Source organism: Diorhabda sublineata, chromosome 10 (genome assembly GCF_026230105.1).
Source record: "Diorhabda sublineata isolate icDioSubl1.1 chromosome 10, icDioSubl1.1, whole genome shotgun sequence".
NCBI lineage: Eukaryota > Metazoa > Arthropoda > Insecta > Coleoptera > Chrysomelidae > Diorhabda > Diorhabda sublineata.
Genome location: NC_079483.1, coordinates 15,451,485 through 15,478,240, shown reverse-complemented (window position 1 = coordinate 15,478,240; position 26,756 = coordinate 15,451,485). Strand labels below are relative to the sequence as shown.

The window sequence follows — 26,756 nt, the reverse complement described above, 5'->3', positions numbered from 1 at the left end:
TTTTTTATTAATTTGTTAACGTCGTTCATTAAAAAGCTAGTGGCGTAAAATTTAATATTAATTGTCCACCCCAACTAAGTATCAGTTCTTTGTATACTTTAATTGATGCCAATCACCACTTACTGAGGAAAATTTTCCAGCCGGGGAAGTGAGGTTAAAGCGTAAAATATTATTAAGGCTTGGAATTGGTACCTTATTAATACGATTTTCATTATATTTTGTTCCGTAAATTACCTGCAAGTACCGTTTTAGAAATAAGGCAATAAATTGCTAATGATTTTTAGTGCAACTCTAAGTTTCCTTTTTTTAACAATATTGGTTCGGTAATTGCTTTAGCTTTAGATATTTTACTATTCTATTGATTCAACAAATGCTAAATTAATCCCGCATCCACTTTGCAGAGGTCAAGACAATTTATTGTTTCTTGCATCAAGTATCAGTGGATATGAAAGTCTATCACGAGATTGGCAACTACGAACGCTCGTTTCCTAGGTAGTTTCGTGTGTTGTAAAATAACCGGGAAACTTCGCTTAAAAATATACGGTTTAACGGTTGGGTGACTTTTCAATGAGAAAGTTACTTTAATAAGCGGTTTTCTCTACTATCATATAGACGAAGAGATAAAATCGAGTGGTAAAATAGTTATTTATGATACAAGTGCGCAAAAGTATTTCACGTTCGAGTATCATACAATATTTTATCTACAACCACATTAATAAATACTAAAATCTACTCATATGAATATTTAAATTTATGGTAGTTTTCAACATTGAATATTGAGACCATAACGTTGATGATTTCCATTGGCTTGACTTTTCCAAAAAATAAGCAATAAGAAGATTGCCCATGTAATATTTGATTTTTTTAGTGTGACACCAATCCAAGCAATCCATATGCCTTGTATTATATTTTCTTGATTTTTCAGGAAGCAGGTTCTGAGTTACATCGCATGCAAATTCTGTAATTTCAGTTCAATCAGATTCTTCTTCTATGTTTATTTAGCTTAACAATCAGTGTTTTATCAATAAAAATTTGAAAAATATTTTGCAAAATGACGGTGACTCTTCACAATTCTTTATGACAGCTCAAAATTATTACAATTACAGAACTTTTGACAAAACTCACAATACAAAATTGCAAAAATTTGACATGATGCAATTGAATGCAAGACGCAATATTTTTTGATCAAAAACATTATCGGTTTGGTGCTATTTTTATTACGTGCAAGTGGCAATTCTAAAGTGAAATAAGTTTCTAATCTACTAATATTACGCCTCCTGCCAATTATTACTTAGTTATTTTATGTTTCATTTTCAAAAGGAGTTTTTCAAATCTATCTTCATTCATTCTCGAATAATTTTTGTATGTTTTTCTCATCTAATTCCAAGGCTTGTTATTATTGCGAGTGATGCACTTTTTCTTATTCACTTTACTTTTGAGGTTAGGAAATTGTTTATATTTTCTTATGGAATTTTGATTAGTGGCAATCTAGTCGCGATGGCAAAGGACATGCATAATGTCAAGTGAAGTGCAATACTCGTCAATTGAATTGATTTTGCAAGAAATTCCATGCAATTTCTTGCACATTGTCTTGCATCATTTATAATGTAATAATCAAACTTCCATTTAAAAACATTGTTCTTTTTTGCACGCTTTTAGACTTACCTATGTACAATATATAATTTAACATATTCACAGGAGTTTTTTAATGCTTAATTTTAATTAAGTTGGAAATTCTGCAACCGTTGGTGATATTTTCCACCAATAAACCTTCTCCCACGAAAATTAATTCCAGCGAGAATTTCTCCTTGGCGGAAATCCTCACATTTATTTCTTGACTACTAAATTATAGAGTGGGCTGTAAGGAATTGGCCTTTTGTCCCTATTTAAGCTTTTCTTACATTAACAATTCTACATTTTAGGTCCGTCTATATTTTAAATAAGCTATATGCTCTTTAAACTGCAGATTGACCGATCTCTTGGTCTATCCAATATACTTCCGGTCAGTCACCACAGCTAATTTCACATATACCACCCTTTTCCAAATTTGGTATACCTTCCAAACCCTTTATATAAATACAGCTACATCCTCAATGAAAGTCCTTTCTTTATTGTTTCTCTCGATGGAAAGTAATAGGATAAGTGGAAAGAGAATTAAACGATGTACCAGGACCGGTCATCTTATGTTAGATACAATAGAAAAAATCAGCCGGAGAGTACCTGCACGTATCGCTGAATACTTCAAATATCAGCTTTTCCAGCAGATTTTTGGACACGAAACTTCTTAGGACTTGGAAAACCAGAATGTCGCTATTCCATCGATTGTTGCTTTGTTTCTGGATCGTAGAAGTGTACCCAAGTCTCATCCATACTAACAATTCGGTTTAAGAAGTCTATATTGGCTTCAAATCGAGCACAGATCGAACGCGATGCTTCCACCCTAACACGCTTTTGGTCAAAATTCAAACATTTGAGGATCCATTTTGCAGCAATTTTTCTCGTGTCCAAATTGACGTGAACTATATGATGAACGCGTTCATATGAAATATTCAGAGCCTCAGATGTCCGTTTTAGCCCAATTCGACGGTCTGATAAAATCATGTCATGAACTTCATCGATATTTTCGAGGACTGACACAGAAACTGGCCTTCTCGATCGGTCATCATCTTCAATGGAAAATTTACCTCTTTTGAAGCTTGAAGTCCAATTTTTCACGAAGTACTTTGATCACCAAGGGAATTAAGCATATCTTCGTAAATCTGCTTACCTCTTAACCCTTTTAAATACAAGTACTTGATGATGGCTCGATACACCAATTTTTCGATTTTCACAATTTCGGTGGACATCTTTTTTCTTTTAATCTATTGCGTAGCTCTGGTTTATTTTTTTCACGTCAAACTTTACACTGACACTTCTACTAAGTTATTGTTCGTTGCTATGGTAACGCAATATTTTGTTTATGCATGGAACTGGTCTAGGCTAACTAGATATCAATACATCCTCGTACACGTCCTCTACAACTGTCGAGCTTTTAATAACAAATTATAAAGATCTTAGGATTTGAAGTAGAAGTTAAAGAGCCTTCAATTTAAGACAACGACGTCCTGAAGTTTCTCTAACTCTGAAGAGCCCCTAGGGGCTATAGCCGGGAAGTCAATTGCAGTTAAAAGGGTTCCAGGAAATTACGGCAAGACTTTTTCATTCTTAGTATTAGTATAATGAAATAAAAATTGTTTATCTTGATGAGAGCTTTTTTATACTCTAGTGATCAACTACAAGCAATGGGTAGAAAATACTCTTGAATTTATCAGTAAAATGTGAGAATTAATTCTATAGAGTTGATTTCAAAAACAAAAACACAAAACTCATCAATAAACAATCAAACTTCACGCCCATCCAACTTTAAACATATGAATGATTACCTAATAATCAATAAATGATCGTAGTACACCAGTTTCAATAATTTGAGGCCTTTTTGTCGTAGAGTAGCTCCTCGTAGTTACCCAGCGTATTTGACAATTATTCAGAATGTTTTGTAAAAAAAATCAGTGTCCTACTTAACTTTTAACCTACATTTAAATGTAAACACATGTCTTTCTGTGTTAGATAGTATTCTGCTTTGGTATTTAAATGTCATTGCAAAGAGTAGGTTATACTATATCTTATCATAACATATAATTCAATAATTTGAAAGCATACTCACAAATGCATATGTTTATACATCACGTAATTCTTCAATTCATCATCTTTATCGATTTAAAGCATCTCCTCTTATGAACCAACTTCTCATATTGTTGCCTTGGCCTACGCCAAAGAAATTACGAAAATAGATGGATGAAATAGATTTCCAAGTGTCCGTAATAGGAATTCGCGAATTGAGAGTCATGACAATCATGTAAACTACTTCGAAAGTATGTCAAACGTGATGTTTGAGTTGAGAAGGATGAGCGGTGTTATTTCCTATGAGTATCCCGACAACTTGGATATTTGGGGTCGGAATAAAGAACTGTTTACCGCTTCACCTCTAAAATCTCTGATTTTGGGAACATTTATGTATTAATTTGGTTTCCCAATCGAATTCAGAATAACAATTATAATCTACTTAGATTTAATAGGCGTATGGTAGATCGCTAGTTGAGTTTCTTCCGAATACGAGTAACGCCATTTTGAAACAACAACAAGATCCTATTCTTAAATTTCACATCAAATTTTTGAGTAAATTTGAGAAGAAAGTATTAGAATAATGAAATACACTTCTACATTCGCTTCCACAAATAAAATGGAGGACTGATCAGTTTTCGTAGCAAAAGAAAAGCACTGTCAGATATACATCCTCTCCGTTTCCTAATTTAAGGAGAATACAAGTAGAATTGAATGATGTAATTAAACAGAAACCACAATTTTTTTCGCTGGTTTGATCATAACATCCAAATGGCGAAAATGCTATTTTTTCTGGAACTTCTCGAAATACTGACGTGATCACATTAGATTTGAATTAAGTTAAAACATTATCCGTTTTCGGACTCCGGAGAAATTAGTTTTCTAACAAGTTGCTTTGAGTTCAAGGACATCATTGGATTAAATTCCTTAGCGTGGGATGAGAGCTTGAAACCGGAAAATGTTTGATGTAAATTTAACTTCAGGGTCTTGCCGAAATAAGAAACTTCTCTGGAAAGAATTAACATAGCAATTCGAACTTTTTTATAGCGAATATTGTGTCCTGAAATTGGGTTACTAAATAATAAAAAAAATAAACTGAGACATCTTTGGGCAATTCCAAGAAAATTGTTCATGCGCGAAGCATTTCGAAGCAAATGGTCGCCTGTTTTTTAGGAATAACTGGATATGTCGCCACCGTTCCATTAGAGCTCAGTTCTGAATGGTACCCCAGCATTTTTTCCCAGAAGTGTTCGAAAAAATTGGGACACCAATCACAGAAGACTAATCATTCTCCACCACGACAATGCGACACATTAGTTCAAACAAAAACAGACAAAACATCAAATTGATGAGTCTTCCACCGTACAGTCCTTGTTTGTCACCCAATGATTTTTTCTATCCCAGCAGATCAAAAATGAATTGCGTGCTCAACTCTACACCTGAATATTTCGAAAAATAATGAAGTCACATCCAATTATAAATATTTGTTTTGATTTCTCTATCTCCAAACATAAATAGCAATCCTCGTACCATACATGCTGGCTTCCAATGCTGTGCAAAAAATAAGTAGACATATTAAAATGCAAATCGACAGAACAGCTATTAGACCAACAGTAATTCATGCTGGAAAAACGAAGAACGAAGAACTTAATAATATAGAATCCTTATGAACACTGAAACTAGAGAAATATCAAATGACGAGACTACAAATAAAATGAATGAAAAATAATAGTAAAGTGAACTTAGTAATTTCTAATTTTTTGCTCTTTTCCTTTCACCAAGGCACGTTTGGATTTTTGTGAATTTTTTTTTCTTTAATCCATTCTTTTCATGTGTGATCTTTCCCCAGACTTTTGATTTAAATAATATGGTTTCCTCATATGGTTTTCTATGTCGCTTTTTTACTTATATATCCAACGCTTCGCACGATGCGTCTTTTGAGCATTTTTCATATGGTTATACAGTGGTCCTTCTCGTTGTTAATCTAGTGTTTCTGTATATATGTTTTTGGTGCTTCTGTGTTTTAGATTGTCCAAGTGATAACGTGTTTGCTCTATTTTCCTCAATGTTTCGGTTGTTTGGAATGTATAAATCCAGTTCTAGTGAGAATCCTATTTTAGCCTTCAACAGATCGTGGTCCATTCCACGTGTTGCGCTTTTGTGAACTGTGACATTATAAGTGCGGTTTTTTGACTAATTGAAAGAAGTTTAACTAAAATCTATAGGAAAATTGAATAAGTTCGACTTCAAGTTGGCTACGCATTGGAACTCGAGCGTTTGTGCTTATAAAATTCTACGCTCGCGCTCGCTTTGACGCCCTTATTGCTTTCAACATCAATTCAATAGATCACGCAGTGTGATTTATAAACACAAACGCGCGCGTTCGCGTTCCAACGACTAGCCAACGTGAAGTCGAACGTGACGCCAACGAGAACGTCAACGCACGCGCTAAATCCAACGCGGGTGCGAGCTTAAAAGCTTATAAATTAACCTTATATACTGAAATTTTTCACAGTTCTATATAAATATTTACTATTCGGTGTCAAAGTGAAGATCAATTTGATCAACTGCATATAACTTGAACAAAGTGGGATATTATTTGCCAATTTAAGCATGTTCTTCAAGTGTGGAAGCAACACGAAACCAATTACGGAATGTAATAAGATGCATTGTATGTACATATCACTTTTACTTGAAAGATATTACAGCATAAATACGATGTATTGAATTTTTAGCGGTAGAAGTAGGTCACCATATAAAAAAAAGTCTTTTCTGAGAGCGTAAATATTAATTTTTAAATTTTCTGTTGTCTTCGAGCTATAAATTAATTTCCTTTGGAGCTCGAAAACATGAACTCTGTTAATGGTTTATTGAATTCAAAGTATAAAGTTTTAATAGTATATTTCCCGAGTTTAGCCGCTAATAGGTTTTTATTGCTAATCATTCAAATAACGTTTTCTTAATGAAAAGTTCATACATCATCAGTGTCAGCCACATATCCCTTCATTAATTATTTTCTTGTTAATTAATGATTATAATTTTAATGAATTGGAAATCGCCACTATTTATGAGTTTCTAATATTCAACAGACTCGTTTCTTCCAACATGACGGCTGCTCTGTTTATTCCACACAAATGATTAGAGATTGACTGAATAATTAGTCTGGTAAAAGGTGGTTTTTTGAAAATGGATGAAACATATTGACCTGCTAGATCCTCATAACTTACATAAATGGATTTTTTTGTAAATGAGAGGGTAAAACAAATAGTTTATCAAGAACAAGAACCGAAAGATAATTAAAAATAGCTCGATCAATTACTAAAGATCAAGTTCAGGACAATTCCGAAAACCCTTTGAGAAATGTACAGATATAGACGATTAGTGGAACCTGGTAGTTAAGTTTTTGTCATTTATTTACTTAATCACTAAAGTATATTTATCGAAGAAAAATAGTAAATCAAAACAATGATCAGTGTCTGATAATCACGTGAACATTCCAAGCGAAACGTGGCACAGCATCGTTATTGGTCCAAATAAATCAGTGGGTCCATAATATATCACAAATAAAACGGTACGTGGTACCGCATCGCTAAAGAAGCCATTAGATCAGGTGTAGTACAGGGACGGCATTGTATTATCGCACTGATGCGATTTATATTTGTCTGTTGCATCATTTGTTGACAGTAGTTATTCTTCACATGTGAAGAGAGCTAGAAAGTTTCATAGCATCGCTATCAAAACACAAATGATTGTAAATATTTTTAAAAATGAAATGCAAGAAAATGGTAACAAGACAGTTGATGACGTTATTTCTAAAACAGTAAACTTTTCAGGAGTATCTTTCTATATTTTCTGACGGTAAAAATATTTTTCACGAAGCTATTCAGAGAATTATACCTGATAAGTGGGAGAAGGGTATTCAACATGTCCAGGAAAAGATTGAAACAATGTGGAATATAGACATTGTCATTGATGTGCCAGTTATTATGAATGTTGTCGACAGTGGCAGCTCAATTTTATCTGATGGGGAATGAGAAAATGTGTTTATTAACGTAAAAGATGTTTCAATATACATATTTCCATTTAACGATGAAAACATCGCATCGTAAACATAAATGCTTTTATTTTGGCAGAAGCTGTCGGAAGGCGTATGTACACAATTTCTTCGAAATATTCCTGCCAGACAGTCTGCGATAAGCAGAGGGGTCGTTAGGCAATTAATAAATTTCTTAAAATAAATAGAAATATGGCGTTGTTTAGACCAGGGGTGGTTCAAAACCATTAGACTTACATTGTATCATTCTTTGTGAGGAAAATGTTTGGATATGTCTGAGGTTCTGAAACCAGATATATCAACTGTTAATTTTATCAGATCTTTTGGGCTGAATCACCGACAATTCCGACATCTTATTGAAGAGATTGGAGAAAATGACTTACCTTATCATACTGCCGTACGTTGGCTTAGTTGTGGGAAAGTCCTTTTTTGAACTTCGAGCAGTGATCGAAATTTTTTTGAATGAAAAGCATCGCCCTCTTATTGAATTACAAAACAATGCATGGCTGTGGAAGTTAGCATTCTATGTTGATTTGACAAAACATGTGAACGAACTGAATTTCAGATTGCAAGGAGAAAACCAGCATCTTCCTGGTTTATTTCGGAAGAAATTGATACTGTTTCAATCACAACTACAAAGTAAATGTTTTTCACATTTTAAAACAGCCACACCACTGAGACTGAGTTTCCTATCGATTTTGCAATCGAAACTTTGAGTGCTTTGAAAATAAATTTTGATACTCGTTTCTCGGACTTTGAAGCCATTGCGAATCAAATTAAGATTTTTCGGAATCCTTTTGATACTGACATTGAAACCATAGCCCCGGAACTTCAAATGGAAATGATTGATCTATAGTGCAGTGATATAATTAAGAACAAATATCAAAACTTATCTTTGTTGGAATTTTATAAGAGTCTTCCACTGACACAATTTGATAATTTGCATAAATTTGCTCGTGGGCTGTTTTCTGTTTTTGGTACTACTTATTTGTGTGAGAAGACCTTCTCCAAAATGAAGTACACAAAATATGTTTACAGATCTAAATTAACTGATGAGCATCTTTACTAAATCAAGAACTTCGCGTTCTGATTGAATATGTTCATAGTATATCTTCTTATTGATAAAGTCTGATCATCTTGCTGTTATACTTATTCTTGTTCAATAATAATTGGATTCAATTACTTCTTTTAGCTTATTAATAATTTATCATCAACTCACCGTATACTGTTTATAAATTATACTCAATTTTCCGTCACATCAATAAATTAAGCTGAAAGTATCAATATATTTTTCCATCCACAATTTTCCTATCATTTCGAAGACGACGAAGTACTGTAATATGACACGTAGATTAATCATAACGCTTGTTAAGGGTATCGAAGACGTATCTTATTGAAAATAAGTGGTCAAGATGATTTGCAATAAATTCTCGTTTGTACGATCTATAAATCTCAATTTCATGGATGGACTTTCGAACTATTTGGTTTATAACATAATAAATAAATTGCGTATTGCACATAGTCACATTTAAGTATTTCTCTGTAACTGTGAGGGCCGTTTTTCTTTCAGCCTCCGATAGGCTGTAAATAAAAGTTCATATAAAATAATAATAATTTTATTACAAAAAGATTAGTACCCTTACGGTTATTTTTCAGGTTACCGGTCAGTACTAATAAAGTACAAAACAGACCTTGAAACTTCTGGAAATTCCGTAGACAAGCAGTAATGGTGAATATGCGGTTTTCTTTAACCATTCTGTCAACTCGTTCAACCAGGTCATCTCAAACGATAGAATTGCCTCCTTGGCCCCCTTCGTCATGCAGTTTTTTCCATACACACGACTCATTCTTCAATGGCCTTCAGCCTTCACATTTCGCAATTCACCCTAGGCGGGAGCATCAATAATGGCGGACATGTTTACGTGGCTGTAGCACAACGCCAACTGACGCCTGAATGTCAACAATGGCGAAGTGTGTAGTGCGAGAGCTTCGCAACCACCTACAGCGCATGCCCGCTTTCTTCTTCAGGTTTTATTAATGGTTTATTGTACGCTGAGCATGGTCATAATGAAAATGCAAATGTAGCTCTTGTTTCTCAAAATTCTTCTTTAAAAATAAAAGATGTAACATTTATATATTCTAAGTATGCATTTTCCCTCAGTGGAATGTCACCGATGGCCACAATCGCTTTATATGCCTTCTTTATTCATTTGACGATGATTCTTTGATGATTGTCGAGCAGTAATCCGCTTACATGGAATTACTCTAGTTTCATTAGTTTATTACTTCCATATTTTCATAGTGGCAACGTTCACCATGCCCTTCGCTTCCAGCACCACAGTTTTCGGGGAAGAAATCTGAATGTAAACAGTTGAAGACTGTACAAATCAATCATAAGTTGAAGTAGACATGAGAGGTAGGAATAGATGGGATTGCTTTATACTTCAAATGTTTTCTATAGAAATTTGTAAAATCACTTTCCAGAAAATGATTTCCAAACAAGTCATAATTCGATGCTGAAATTTTACAAAGTTATCTTGACAATTGACAGTAATGATACATTTTATTACACTAGCGCCATGATTGGTAAGTGGCAGAACTAAATTTGTGTTGCCGAAACTTACATGCAAGTTGACTTTCTTATGTTTTGTGGTTTAAGCAATACTTTCAGTCATAGTCGATTCGAAGACGCGACAACACGAAAAATATAAATTTAAATTCACTCAGAATGTTATAGGGATTTTGACATGTCACAGTTCAGTCTATTATAGCACTATAGAAGATAATCCACGAGATCTTTATCGTTTTCTGCCTTAATATATAGAAGGAAGTTTTTGTACACATAATAGATATCCCATGCTAATTTGTTATCGCCATCGAGAATGTTTATGAAATGTTCATTTCTAAATAGTTTTTCTACCTGTGGATAAGTGAAAACTCGCTTCTTTTATATTTGCTGTACTGAGATGTGGAAATTCTGTGAATAAATACATCTTATCCATCACTATTAAAAAGTTTTTCATATGTTTCAGTTTTAGATTAAGAGCAGGGAGTATAATTTTGGTTGAATCAATGATTGGAAAATAATGAATTTAGTCATGCTCTGTATAATAAAACCCTTGAAACATTTACTGAGAATAAATGGAATGAAAATACAAGAAACATTATATAATATTCGAATATTCTAATAAAATTTCTTGGCACTTCCGTTCAGAATATTCTATTTAAAAACAGATAATATATTATCTACAAGTTTCCGTGAATCCCAACAGGTGATCCTCTTCAATATTCATTATTGTTTCCCTGTTACATCGTCATACATCTTCAAATATTGACACGTGTATGAAATCGTATAAAATAATGATTGATTCGATGATAACAACAAAACCAACGAACATGGTATTTCACACGTCACATCGAATATTTCTCCACGTTATTTTGACATTCCAGGGGCTGAGGCACTTTAAAGTAAAGATATATGTTCAGTTAAGTTAGTTATTTATACAATGCGGTCCATATGTATGTAATAAATTCAATTTTAACTTTATTAAGTACAATGTGAAATAGCCTGAAACAGGGCGATTTTTATTCTTAAATTGACAATTTACAGTATGAAAATATTATCCCCCTCTAGCACCCCCTCTGAATTATGAGCACCCTCTCGAAAATTTTATATAAGAAGAAACGTTTTAAGTTTGGTACAATTTTAACTAAGAAAATTGATTGTTAAGATGTAAAATTTTGATATCTCTATCACATAACTTTACGTAAAATGAAGATAATAAAATAAATTAAATGTTCAAATGTTCAAATGTTCAAATGACCACCATTAACTTCTTGACAATAACTGAGGCAATATTGGATTTCTCATACAATTTTGTATGACCTCAGGGGTTATTTTGTCAATTTTTTCCTTTATCCAATATTTTCTGGTCTGGTTCTATACTTCAGATTTTAAATAACCTCATAAGAAGTATTCGAGAGGAATCAAATCGGGGGATATAGCCGGCCATTCGAAAGTTCACGTCTTCCCATCCACCTATTGGGAAATACCTCGTTTAAATTACTAACTGTCACTAAATGTACGAGCGAAATGCAGTGGAGCTCCGTGTTGTTAGTAGTAAATAGATCTATCTATACCATTTGGATCATTCACACCAGGAAAACTAGGTACTAGGAAGTTAATCAAAAAATCTACATAAACCTCACCATTAACTGTGCTCTCAAAAAAAGGTGCCAATAATTTTATTGTTAATGATACCAGAAGAAACGTTTATTTTCTTAGGATATTGATTGTGAGCCTCACACATCCAGTGAGCATTTTCTCTGCTCCAATATCTACAGTTCTGTTCGTTAACCGTTTAAATGAAATGTCGCTTCATTAGAAAAAACTATTTTGTTTATAAACTGCAAATCTGCTTTCATTCTGTCCATCATCAGTTCACAGAATTCTTGCTTTCTATCAGGATCATCTTCATTTAACTCCTGAATCAACTAAACTTTGTAAAGGTGGTATTTCTTTATGCATAACTCTCAAAATAGATGATTTACTTACATTATTGTCGGCGTCAAGTTCTCGATTTGTCTTTGCGGATTTTCCTCAATCTCTAAAAGTACATCTAACTTCTTTCCATTGGTAAATTGAATATTTCTACCCGGTTTTTCAATATTTTTCACATCACCTCGGTTATTTTCAACAAGTGATTGACCTGCTTCAATGGATTTGTTATTTTTAATCTTTGTGTTCGATCACTGTTGTCTCGTTCTAGCTCGTTCGGGAAGTTGTTAAGTGAGGATATGTCTTTTCTAGCACAGTCCTTTGTCTAAATGAATACCCAGGTACTGTCTCTTTGTGAAAGGGTTTGTCCATACAGCGTTACTGTAGGTGTAACTCCTCTACATTTTGTGAAGGTGATTAGGAGTGATTTACTTCATCAACTTTGATTCCATATTCTTGTCAGTGGTTTATATAGATATGCTACTGATAAGATAGGGCTTATGTGGCAGCAAATGATGGGGTAGTTATATTTTTACTTGTCGAAAAATCAGCAGTAAACAGTAAGTATAGAATAGGTCAAGTACGCTACCCTGGTGCACTCCCATTTTTAGTGGAAAAAGTGTAAATATGATTCTAAAATGGGGTATATTGTGTGCGGGAACTGCTTCTTAATTTTAAAAATAAACCTTGATGACAAACCTTATCGAAGGCTTGGCTCACATCTGAAAAGGCTGCTACATAATAGCTTCTTTCTTCAAATGCACGATTTACAGTGTCCATTACCCTATGTACTTGTTCGATGGTACTATATGGTTGTCTAAATTCGAATTGGTGGTTTGGTAACATGCTGTTTGTTTCGATTATTGGTATGATCCTCTTCATTATTGATTTTTCCAGTAATTTGCTGAGGATGAAGAGAAACCTGATAGGTTTTCAGATTCCATATAATTTTGGATTCACTTTTTAGTGATTTTCATAATTTGATTTCGCTGTTGGAGATACACATATACAAATACAAACATTATTTTTCCTTTCTAAAATACTGCTAGTCAATGTCAAGCTAGCAAGAGAGAATTCAATTTAAAATTTTCACGTCAAACAAAGATAATTCGTTCTTTAGGATGCGCCTATTGTACGATGGACATTTTTCAATGAAAATAGAAAACTAATACAAACGAAAAAGAAACGAAAAATTCATGCGGTCTTTTCCATTATCGGACATGTTTCTCAGAACTGAATAATTTATATGAACTTTAACCAATTGGTCCGGGAGCCAGTGACAAATTTCAAGTTACCAGCTGACGAACTTTCCACTGAGATACAACAAGCTGACATTAATTTTCATTCACAGTAACATATAAACTATCACCAGATCAATTTTAAGTTGAGAGGAAATCATTGAAAATATAAATTATTTTTACATATTCGAGCGGCCAGCTGCCGTATAATCCGCCATATTATGGTCAGCTGACTTTATTTTTCCTTCAAGATAAACTATTATTAGAGAAATTTTAGAATGGGAGAAAATGACTAAAAAAACTTTTTTTTTCTTCGTGCGTGGGAGGCTGCCGCTGCCTGCCCCACTACACAAATTCCTATTGTATTTTACGAATTTTCACTTGAGAGGAAATTGGACATGAAAATCTGTCAATGGCTCCGGACTAAATAATTCAAAAACTCAACTTAAATTAGTATCGATCGTGACACCGCTTTATATACTTTCTGCTACTACTGGTTGTCTCATAAGCCTTTATAAGTGAACTAAAAAAAAAATAAAACTCTTCTACGTAAAAGGAACTTTATTTTCTAAGAACCACTTTACCCAAATGGGGATACTTATACACGATAACTATAATTTTATGCCATCAAGTGACCTCTGTAATATGTGACATGTATCTCGTCTGTTATTTTCTCAAATTTCATCAATTTACCTCAGGTTTGTTTCATAGACTTTATTCTTAAGGTAACCATATAGAAAAAATTCATATTTGACTCAGATTCGGACATGGTGACAGCCAGGAGACGTCTCCTATTCGAGGAATTTGTTAGAGAAAAGTTGACGGACGATGGACGGATATATAGATATGAGCAGTTACATCATCTTATTGAAACAAGTCTAGGTATTGAACCCGGAATATTCTGCAACTCTGGTGTCAAATTGCGACGTAACCCCTGTGACATCAGGGACTTTAATATTTGCCTGTTGATATGGCCGTTGATGTGAACCCTATCAGAGAACACATTGTTAAATGAAATTTGCTCTTCTTGTTGCTTTAATAACTGTCTTGTATGGGTGAAATTTATCATATTTGTTAAAACCGTTGAAACGTTGATTAGGGTTGGTTTAATACTTTGGAACGCTTACGAATATACTGGATGGGTTTTTCACGAACTGACCCTTCCACAACGTTGATGATTTATTCAGTTCATGCTGTTCTTTGTCGGCCCGATGGTTATTCATCCATAATTGCACGAGTCTCCTCGAATTCATCAATGCATTTCATAATTTCTGCAAGCTTCTCGAAGTTTACGCCGCTCAACGGTAGCCAAAAGTACGGTTCTTCCCTGTGAAACACTCCGTGGCGAGTTAATTCTGAAAGATCATCGGTGCTCCCCCATATTTCAATATAACCTTCATAACTTTTAGCATCTAACAACTAGATGAAGTTGATGTTGTTTGATATTTAGATTTTTATTGAGTTTTCAGTAATCACCAACCAAGTAATCTCCTACATCGAAATATTTATATATTACTCGCTTTGACGCTTCAAGAAAACTACTGATGCTCGAAGCGCATGTCCATATACTCGTTCAACCTCAGTCCCTCGGAGTCCGAGCACTTAGCAACATAGACGTTCTAGTGGCAGCTGATGTTGCATAATGTATTCAAGGTCTTTATAACTACGCGTATATTTAACATCTAGTTAATATAAAATGGACGAAAAGATTATAGCAATGTACAGGAAGATCCACTATGAATGAAGTATGACAGCAAACTGAAGTGGGATGAGTATTGTACCAACCAACCAAACCAACAATAATACGATGTTTATCGAGCCTAGGTGAGGCTGCACGAAGTGAACTTTATATATACACTATCTTATTCGATTAACCTCGATCGACTTCGTTAAGGTGTATTGGATCCATTAGAAACGAAACTAAACAACTTATAGTCAATAGTATGTTTATCGTTTAAAAAACATATCAGTGTAGCCTGTTTAAAATGACAACAAACAGTTTTTCAACGACTTAAGTGTAAGAAAATGAAAGTGCGTACGTTTTACAACAACTGCCCGCTTTTAAACAAGGAATTTCACACAAAATTGTTCATGTGTTTACAAATAAATCGTAAGTAAGAAGACCTCTCTGCCCTACGTACCAATCTTGCCTACACGTCGCTGTTTGTAATACTGTTTGGCCTCTACAAAAAGAAAGGAGGAAAAACTATTGCAAGCATTAGAGAATATCCACAATTAACAAAAATCAACACAATATAGTCTTTATCAATACAAATGCTTTCAAATCTGATCGAGTGATTGTGTAGTTTCAAAAACAAATTGACTCGCCGTTTATACAATGAATAACGTTATCAGGGATTACTTGAAAATGAACTTATTCTTCGATGAAAAGCAATTTTTTCTTAAAGAGTTGAACATTTTCAATGATGATTGTTCGGTGAATTGGATTGATCGTTTTAAAAGTAGACGGAAAATTGGAAGAATGGCTGGGGACTCGTTGTCGGATAAAAGGAGAGATATGATCGAGTGCCGAATCGAAGTTTGGTCTGATTTGCAAAATCTGTAAATATGTATGGAAGCAAAATATGAATGGAAGCAAAAGAAAAGCAGTGAATTAAGAAATTAGAAGTCATGATAAATTACAAATGAAAAGGTAGATAATTTATAAAAGAAAAAATAGCTAATTCCAACCTTTTATGGATTTATGGATTCTTTAGAAAAAAGATAGACGGATGACATTTTGAACACCTACTCTAATTGAATTCTATTTTATTAGCATTTTCTTAAATTTGCTTGTGATTCTTTGTTTAATGTTGCGAGTAGTTGCTGCAAAATCGTAAAAAATGTGCATATCTAGCGTCCATTTTGTATATTCTATTTAGGAATCTTTACGTTGGCGCACATCTAATCCTCTTGCCGGTCTGGTAGAATTCTACAACTACTAACCCCAACGCACCAATTCAGTCCGTATGAAATGTTTATATCGTCCTGCCGGGAATTTTCCCGTTTTCCCACATGGCATATCCACCCCTGCGAATATCGTTCTACTGACCATGATTGTAATGCAACATTTGTATTCCTTTGTTTTGTATGGAAAACCGTCGATCGAAATCAACAATAATAGAGGAAAAATTAAAAAATCAAACCACGCTTTCCTATTTGTTGGAAATAGTCAACTCTTTTTTGCTTGTTAGTCGTTGCGAAACAGCGCCGTTAACAAAGTGAACCAGAATCATTTCCAAACGTGTATAAAATATTAATAACCGAACATATTTACGATATATTGATTTTTTTTTCTGTGCATGGATGTAGTTGATAAATGCGCTGTACAAGTTATATGTGTGAAAATATTTCAATAATCGCATAAAAAATTACAAAGTTGAAGTTTAATTTTGAATTGAAATTGAAACAATTTTCTGAAGTATATTGAGAAAATTATTTCATACCATTTATAGAAAAAACGTTGAGAAATACCCACTTCGTTTTCAAGCGATTCTAATAATCAGCTGGGTTGTGAGAAAATCTCTTTCAGTTTGTTCTATTTCCATATGTTTTAATATCGTCTGCATTAAAATCGTTATCCGTAAATATTTCCATGTTCAGACAAATATTCCAATACTGTTTTTGTAAGAATTGTTGGAAATTTTGGGCCTTATCATACTAGAGATTACGAGTGCTTTCTAAGCTCATCGAGCGCGTAACGATCACGTCGCGCACGTGCAGCGAATTTGTTGCGAACGCGCAACCAGATCGCTGCGAATAGTTCGGTCCGTAACGAGACACGAACATGAGAGGACGTAGGTGCTCAATCATATCATCATGGCATCATTGGGAGATTCGGATATTGATACAGAGTTATTTATAAGTGAAATTCAAAATCGTTACAGGAATATGATCTTCTGAAATTGAAGTTACTGTTGCAGATGCAACAACAAGAGTTGCCTCAAACGCTGGTAAGATGCATATTAGATCCTCTTAGATCACACATCAAATATTTTTCACATTATAAAATATGAATACCCTCAAAGCAGGTGGAACCCACTTTCAGCTGATTCCACATTTCTTAATCAATACACAATTGAAGTTAATATAAATAATGGGAGCCGAGTCTCTAGTGATTGATTGTGAAAAAATATAACAAAATATACATGCCGCGTTCCAGAAATCATTCACACTCATCGTTAATCCTTCCAAATTACAATACACGTTTAATAAAAACAAATGGAATAGTTTGTTTAAATATAGTTACTGACATTCTATTTTTAAACCCATTCTAAAAATTTCGAACAAAACAGATTCTCTTTTACGTAGACGTTACCTTACCAATAATTCGCTCACTTTGAAACGCCAACTTAATAATGACGCCTGTACATGTAAGCAGAGGAAATCGTTTGTTAAACGTTGTTGTCACAAATAGATTTTGAAAAGATATTTTGTGGAAATTGAAAGAGTCAATTTCCGTTTATAGAGTTGAGTCATATACAATACTTTTTTTAGATTTGAAAATAAAAATTCATTTGATATATTAATCACATAGCTACATATTGTATTCAATAATTGGAAAATAAAAGAGATTTATGTAGGGAAACTCCTATAGAATTTCGTCCCTTGACTTGAAGCGCCATCGAGTAATTCACATAGTTCGGAGATCATCCCTACTATCTCATTATTGGCCTTCCTTTTCTACTCGTAGTGTACACTTCAGAACTTTTTTTGACATTAGGAAGTCTCGGTTTTGTAGGATTTTATCTCATATATTTATCTGATTCTCCATTCATCTCCGATTTTTTCTTTCGAATCTTGTTAATCTTTCTTTGTCGTTCTTTGTTAGCTTCCATGCTTCACCATCGTATGTGACTATTGAGCGAATAAGAATAAGATTCCCAACATACTCGAAAGTTGTTCTTCCCTCCAAGCTCTGTTCTCCATTGCAAGATTTATTCTGTTGGTAGCGATCATATACTGCGTTTTATTTTCGTTGAATGAGTCCGACTTCTCTAGCTTTCTCTTCAATGCCTGCAAACAACACTACCAGTCTAACTTTCCTTCTTGTGCCATCTTAAATATTTTATCCTGTTGGTCAAAATTATTAATGATATTAAAGAGTAATTATAAACAGTGTTACTGATAGTCCATCACCTTGACTCACTCCTTTATTGGTCTTGAATGGATCACTTAGTTGATTGACTATTTTAACTTGCTTCGTCTATAATTTATATTTTATATTTTCATATATGTAACTACTATTATATGTGAGGAGCATACTGCATTTTTTTGAGTTACAGTTTCTACACTTGTACCTAAGCCATCAACTTTTCACACTGTCGATGAAATACTAGGCCTTCCAGTAGGACCATCAAAATGTACAAATTGACCATTGTACAGAAATATTTTTCTTTCTTCAACTTTTTACTTTTTAGACCGTTACCTATATATATTTTTCTTGATAAATTGTCTTGATTTTAGATCGTGCAGATTCTGCAGGGAACGAAACCTCTATCCACATTCTCCCAGACACTCCCGAACTCCAGAGTACTACAGCTGGAAGCATCCCACATTCTGAACTTTCTAATAGAAAAGGGTTTAATTAGCTGCATGTATTTATCTATATGTTTATTTTGATTTTTTTATTTTTTTTTTTTCGTTTATCTCATTTTTTTTGTTTCGTTTCTGAAGCCCCATATTCCCCAGATCAGAGCAGATCGTTTTAATTGCTACAACTTGAATCGTTTCGAAACATAACTGAAAAATTTGAATTTGAAATATGTTTTTATGTACTTTTAGTACTGCTAATGAACCAAGAGATAGCGCTGAAACGAAAACTCAAATTGGCAATCTATAAAATGTGGTTGATCTATGGCCGACACTGCTGTTTCATTGGCCATCGAACAGGCAACAAACAGAGTGATATTGTATCTTCTTTTTTATAAAACTATTATTTTAACACTAGTATTAAAAGTCCTTTCTAACTATTGTTAAAAGTATTTATACGCACGCTTTGTTATAAAATTTAATTTTTAATCATGTCAGCTTTAATTAAAAATGTCACTTTTGATGTGAGTTTTATGGAAACATATTTTTTTTTTGGTGTCTCTATCATTTCAATCATATTATGGATATCTGTAAATTTAAGGTATTGAATAAAACCCCTTTTTTCATTTATAAACACTAGGTATATCAATCGCGTGACAAGACGTGATTGAATTAACTGTGAACATAGTGTGCAGCATGGAATGTACTCGTTTTAATTCTTGTGATATACGACATTTGTTTGTTTTTTATCAGGTGTAAAAACAAATAAATCGGATGTTTTACCGACAGGTAAACATTCCATGTACTAGTGACCATGAGGAAAACATGGATTTTCTATGCTGAAACCATAAACTGTCAAGGATTGGCTTCGTGATTTGTTATTCGTCATGGCCAATTGAGAACAGAATTCGCTAAAACTCAAACGACATATACTTTAGAATCCTCGGAACATTTCTCATCTTTAAATTTCCATTTATGTATCGTTGCTTTTTCTTCTTTAATTCTAGATTTCGAAGCATGATAAATAGATTTGAATGAATGCAGAGAACTATCAATTTAATTTTAAATTATAAGTCATTCATATCTTTATTTTTAGCCGTTAAAATTGCACCCTCGCTTAACCACATGTTATTTTTATGGTGTTATTTTGAAAAATGCAATCTGTCAAATAAATTTATGAGTGACAATTTATTGCTTCTTCTAATTAACAGTCCCATACGAATCTGGAAAATACTAAATAATAAAAATCTTTATGTAACAAAAATTTCTTAAATCAGAGATTATATTAAGAAGAAATTTGAAATGAGCCTGATAAGAAAAAACTAAAAAATCATAACAAATTTAAGGGTCGTAAATACGCCAAATGAGCTCTAAATAGCCCCAGTTACACATCTGTTTATATTAGTTTGAATTAAACATATTTGGGAGAATAATGAAATTAGCTCTATAAATTTCTTCACAAAATTGATAAAACATTCTAAAATATATATATAAAAAACGAGACGGTTCAAAAAATTTAAAAATCCCAAGTTTTCATTTAAGCTCGATCTGTATACAGGTTTTTTTCGATGATTTCTGTTACAATTGATTTGAAAACTAGACGATACTCCTCAACCTACCACGTAAAATAAATAATTAATCATTCGATAATTAAAAACCCTGCAATTTTGAGAAACATTACCGATTTTCATGACCACGTAAATTCAGGTTCTATACACGTTCTGCTTAAAAATCTACCCTGTGTCGAAGCGTGATTTTTATTTTCGAGAGGTGAAAACTACCCCTAATTACAAAAAATTCTGAAATCTTAGATTTTAGCTCAAAATAAAGTTGGTTTCGATTATTTTGTAGATATCTTAACACACCTTATGATTAATTCGACAGATACAATCACTTTCAATTATCCCTGGAGAGCAGCAAATTCATCATAGACCGTGAAGCTGGTCCTGTCCAGTTATGATAAAAAGAGTCTAAAGTTTGGCGAATGCTCCGGTTCTCAGAAAGCGTTTGATAAAATTTTTCTATATGTTTTTATATACAGTGGCAATTTGTTAATATCGTATTCAAAATCCATTTCTAGGCCTTTTTAATTATTTGTTTGTTTGTTTACTTTCTAGATATATTCGGGTAATTCTTTTTTGGTATAAATACGTGTTTGCTTACCAGCAGGAATTCAATGTATATTTCAATGTCATAGTAAACAGATCGAAATAATGAAAAGTAACCGGTAATTATTATAAATATTGAGAGTGTCTAGTGTAAGTGTGTAAATAAATTAAGTAAGTAAGAGATAGGAATAGTTTACATAAATAAAAAAAAACATTACAATTTTTCACCCTTAATAGTGATTGTGAAGTTTGGAAGTTTTTCATCAGAATTCGACACATGTTTGTAGCAGAATCATTTCTACTTATACTTGGGTGGTCTATTGTATCCTTAAAGTAAGTAATACGCTACTATAAGATGTAAAATTACCCTAAACATAACACGATGCATGTATTATAGACAAAATTTATATAAACGTATTCATTAAAGTTGGAAATTTTGATAATAAATAATCAATAAACTTTCATAACGTTGAAACATAAATAGACCATGATATGAATAAGTAATAATGAAGAAGAATATGACACCACATGTTTACTCTTCCCACAAAAGCAGAACACTGGCTACACCTTAAAACGTATTTCATACATAAATACAGAGTTTTATGTATGAAAGGCCTCAATTATCTCGGAAACGGCTTGTTCAATTTATATAAATTTTTGTTGGCAAGGGTCTTGTGATTTGACCGGTATTATGGTGGTATCTACATTCCCCCTATATATTTTGTGTTTTTTGAAATCCTTAAGAAATACTGATTATTTTTCATGTAATATTCTCTATACCTAAATGCCATAATTTCGGAGTTATAGCTACATTTGCGTTATCTCCATCGAAGTTAAAATAATATATTTAGGTATTTAAAAAGAACGAATTGCCATTTTAATAATATTATGATGTAATATCTTTAATAATTTATATCCTAACCGAAATTCCATAACAAGATCTACTGTCAGTAAATTAGTAGAAAAGTTTAACGAAACTGGTTGAGTAAAAGATTTTTGAATAAATCTTTTACTCAGGGCGTAGAAAAACTGCATCAAATGAAAACAAATTTTTCGATATTTTTGTCCTGTTAGAAGACGATCCACACTTCAGTACTAGACAAATATCCAAGGACCTTGATATTTCGCACCATACGTAATGAAAAATTTTACGTAATAATAAATTTCATCCATAATGTTGGTTCAAGAGTTTCCAGATGAAGATTTTTATAGACGTGCAATGTTGCAATCAAAAAGATCCAATTTTTCTAACTAATGTTATGTTTTTGTATTAATGGAAACGTAAATCGGCATTATAGAAACTGATCACGTAACAATCCTCGTTGGATGCGTGAATCCCACACCCAATATCCCGATGAATTGAATGTATGTGGTGAGGCAATACCTAAATAATGTGTTTCCCAGAAGATGGATTGGAAGGCGTGGTTTTATCGAATGGCCCCCGCGATCACCCGACATTAATCCTTTAGATTATTTCCAGTGGAATCACTTAAAAAAATGGTTTATAAAACCTAACCTGCCAATATTCAGGAATTAAAAGATAGATAGGATTACCACAGATATAAGAAGAATTGAGCAGTCAGGGATGTTGCAAAATGTAGTGCAAACTTGCAGAATGCGCATGGCTTGTTATATTGAAGTAAATGGACAACGTTTTGACCATCCGCTGTAATCGCCTTTATTGTATGTTTTCTTAAATTTCATGCTAAAAACTTGTGGGAAAAGTATTTGGTAGGAAATTCTAAGGTTTTTAATACCATACCAAACAAAAAAATCCAGCCCTTATTTTTTAAAAGAGTTCAAATTTAAAGGGCTTGGAAAGGCGTCAATTAATATGCGAATGCGAACTTTGAACCGCTTCACAGGTAAACGTTAAGTACAAGTAAAGTATACGGCAGTCAATTCCAAAAATATGATTTGTTTAGATCGATTATAGATATAATATTTTTTCAAACTCTTACTATAAACAGTAAGAAGTTTTTTACTTCATTCAGAATTCAATCCCAAGACGAGCCTTCCTCTATTATAATACGGTTTGGAAAATTTGATCTAAAATCCAGGTTAAATTTTTAATATTGTATAGCTACCACCTTACGGTAATTAATGATATAAAATATAACCCCACGCTGCTCCACGATTTTTTTTCCATTATCTCTCCAAATCGCGTTTGCACATCAGAAATGAAATTTTATATTACAATTTTCCATAACTCATATGACTGATGATTCTCAGAGGTATTTATAGATGAAAAGTCGAGTTATTCTGCTAAATTTTCTCAAAAGTGAGGTGAAGCATATTATCCGATGAACCTTTTTATTAGTAACAATGAAAATAGGTTAGAGAGCACAGATATTGAATTTAAAATAAATGTGCATCAACACTGTGGCTCCTCATTGCTTGGAAAAAGTTTTTCTCATGGTCGGCCCAAAAAGATTTATCTTTTAAAACGTAGGATAGAACACTTATGCCAAGTTTTACAAGTGCAGTTTAAAAATCAAACCTAACCAAACCCCAAATATCATTTTTATGCGTTTTATACTTGGCGTTTTCCGACAAACTTTAGTTCAACATGAAATTGAGAATCCGAACCAAACTTTTTCAAATTGTTCACATTTTTACAATATTATAAAGGCTTTTGGTAAATTGGTTCAAGATTTGCACTTTATATTTGATGAACCCGACGATTATGATGCAGAAATTATCAATATTGTTAGAGACAATGCACCGATTTACAAGTAGATGGCAACGATAGTGAAATTGAACGAATTAGACTTCGAATTGCTTCCTCATCTATCGTATTGGCCAGATCTAGCCCCTAGTGACTACTCGATATTCACTGATCTCAAAAAATGCTCGTAGGTAAGAGATTAAACTCAAATGCAGAAGCATGTGCTGAAACTGAAGCCTATTTGGAGGTAAAGGACAAATCGTTCTACCATTACGGCATCGAGAAGTTAGAGAAGCGTTGGAATGATTGTATTGCTCTTTAAGGAGATAACATTGATGAATAAAATCGATTTTTGACAAAAAATGTGTTTGTATTAGTCACACGACTTATTGAGTTATGTTGATTCTGAATTATTCACTTCTCGTATTCTCGCTTGTGCCTTCGTGAATACGAGTGCGTTTTTCAAACTTTTTGCGAATAAAAGTATTATTACTGGGACTTTTTTCATTATTTTCAGTAATTGTTATCAATTTGGAGAATCGTTTTCAAGGATAGTTTTATTTGTTCAAGTAAATTAAATTTTTAGATGTTTCCCGCTTTTCGCTCTTTCATTTTAATTTCGTTTCTTTTAAAAGCTAGTGGCGTCCAATTTATTATCAATTGTTCACACCATATGTATCCCAGTTTTATTCACCTCAACTTTCGAGGTGGGGACATTAAGGTTGAAATAGTACTAATATACAAAATATTTCAATGAAGGTAAAAAATCATTTCGCACTCGTGCTTCTTCATATCTGGGACACTCAAAATAAGCATGCTTCACTCTTACTTGCTTATAAGATTCAAGTATCAGTCTTAGAAAAGAAATGATAATGGCTGATGATGGACTTTAGCCATTTCGATATACAGGGTCATCCGGGACTTGAGGCTTAAATTCAAGAGTAAATTCAAGAATATTCAAAAATAAATAGTAAATAGTTATTTTAGATCTTATTCTTTAGTTTTATGTCTTACTCTGTTCTTCTTTAAAAATTCCTCGGAAGCGGAAATCTGGTCTTTCCAAAGGTTCGTCGCGTGCAGCAAGAATCAAGCAGAGCTGAGAAGACAACAGCGAGCAGAGCGACAAAGTGGTTTGAAAGTAGCTGAAACTTATTTCCAGGTACGAGTTCGTTCAGAAAGACAAGCTACCATGCAGGGTGTTAGAAGAGCGATAGAAACGCCAAAACAATAGCAAGCGAGAAGAATTCAAAATGCAGAAATGCAGACCACGCGCCGTTGAAATTTCATGCGTAAGGATTGGTCGGCATTTAATGTTACTGGGTTTTAATATAATCCTTCAATTGTATAACATAATCATCATTTGATTATCATTGGCTCAATGAATAAAAAATGTCACTATTGCGATGCTTTTAAATGGAAAGATGGAACTGATCCAGTGGTAAAGTTTCACAAATTTATATAAATATAAGTTTAGATTTCGCAGCTTGAAGGCGTATAATTTATAGTAAAACTGCATATTGTAAAAACAAGGATTATAGGATTAATGTTAATGTGAAGAAGTATATAGAACCCGCATTCAAAAACAAACGTATATTTGCTATCTCATGCAGATACCTACAAGCTACCATATAAAAAACAGCATATTTTCCAAATATACCCATCAATTTTTATGGATAACTTTTCGAAGAATTTACAGTTGCTATTCTAGAAAAAACACCCTGTAGATACATAGATACAAACCGGCTAATGAAATCGTGTTAAAACACATATAAAATTTCTGTAACTAGTCTATTAGTAAATCCAATTCATTCATAAATAATAAACACAAATTAAATACAAAACTGAGATTGAACGACTTACGAAATTTCAAACATATGTACACGAATTTGTGCTATTCTACCCCTCTTGACACAGACTAGAGTTTTAAACCCACCAACTTTGTAACTGACAAAAACACGTGAATTACGGTCGAGATTAGAAACGCGCAAAGCGTCAGGAAAACTCGCGAACTTTATGAGAAAACTGAATGTTTTCCGCGTGAAAATTCAGTAATATACGTTGGAGCGGAAGCCTAAAATAGAGGTGTACAGCGTTATTTACATACATTATTTTGGAACTGTAAGTGTGAATAACAACTTACATAGGATATAATTGATGTTATATTGCATATCTCTAAATACTAAGTAACCTGGCAAATTTTTTTCAACCTTTTAAGCAATAAATGAGCAGATTTTGAATTCTATCAAGTTCAATTTTTTATTAGAATATTGAATAAATAAAAAAAATCAAGTATTCTAATGATTCTTTTTTGGCCAAGTATTTTGGTGCACAGGTTGCACTTTTCAGGAAAGCTTGTGATAGATGAAATTTTTTTGATTTATTATCAGGCGCAAGAATAAATAACACTGATGGTCTTCCGACCCCTCAGCATACCACATATAATTGACCCTAAGCAAACATAGATTTTCCAGTTTCAAATCACAAACATTCCAAAATTGGTCTTGTGATTTATTAACTATCGCGGAGAATGCAAGACGGATTGGAAATTGGAGTCGTTCAAACTCAAACGATAAATCGGTTGGAATCATCGGGATCCTCGGAATGAGAACTTCCTCACCTTAAAATTTTTCTTTGAATAACGTCGCGTAAATCACATTGTTTTTACTTACCACCAAACACGATCCATGGCACAATTTTGGTTGCTTTATGTTTCAAAGCATGATTAATACGAAGCCGACTTTTAATCCTAAGTTTTGCGCTGGTAAGCCAGGTAAATCCAAATAAATAGGAATGGTCATTTGAAAGCAACCATTGTATTTTCGAGTATTTGTTATAAAATATCTTTATTTTGATGTTTCACCACAAAGCAATGAATGCAATGGCTCATGTTGCTCCTGGTGCTCCTCTGGTGAACTTCAATCAGCAATAATATTCGCAAACAACGTCCATTGGTCCAATGCGAACGCTGTAATCAGTATTTCAATTGTACCGGAACGCT

The 26,756-nt window shown here is 33.3% G+C and overlaps 1 protein-coding gene across 1 annotated transcript in view; it reads right to left on the bottom strand.

Moving 5' to 3' along the window:
• The window catches only part of LOC130449623 (ras-related and estrogen-regulated growth inhibitor), a 63,913-nt gene extending 38,275 nt beyond the window's left edge, over window positions 1-25,638 (bottom strand). The window contains exon 1 of the mRNA XM_056787566.1: window positions 25,619-25,638. The gene's annotated coding sequence lies outside the window, so the exon portion shown is untranslated. The remainder of the gene's footprint in view (window positions 1-25,618) is intronic.
• Between the last annotated feature and the right edge of the window lie 1,118 nt (window positions 25,639-26,756).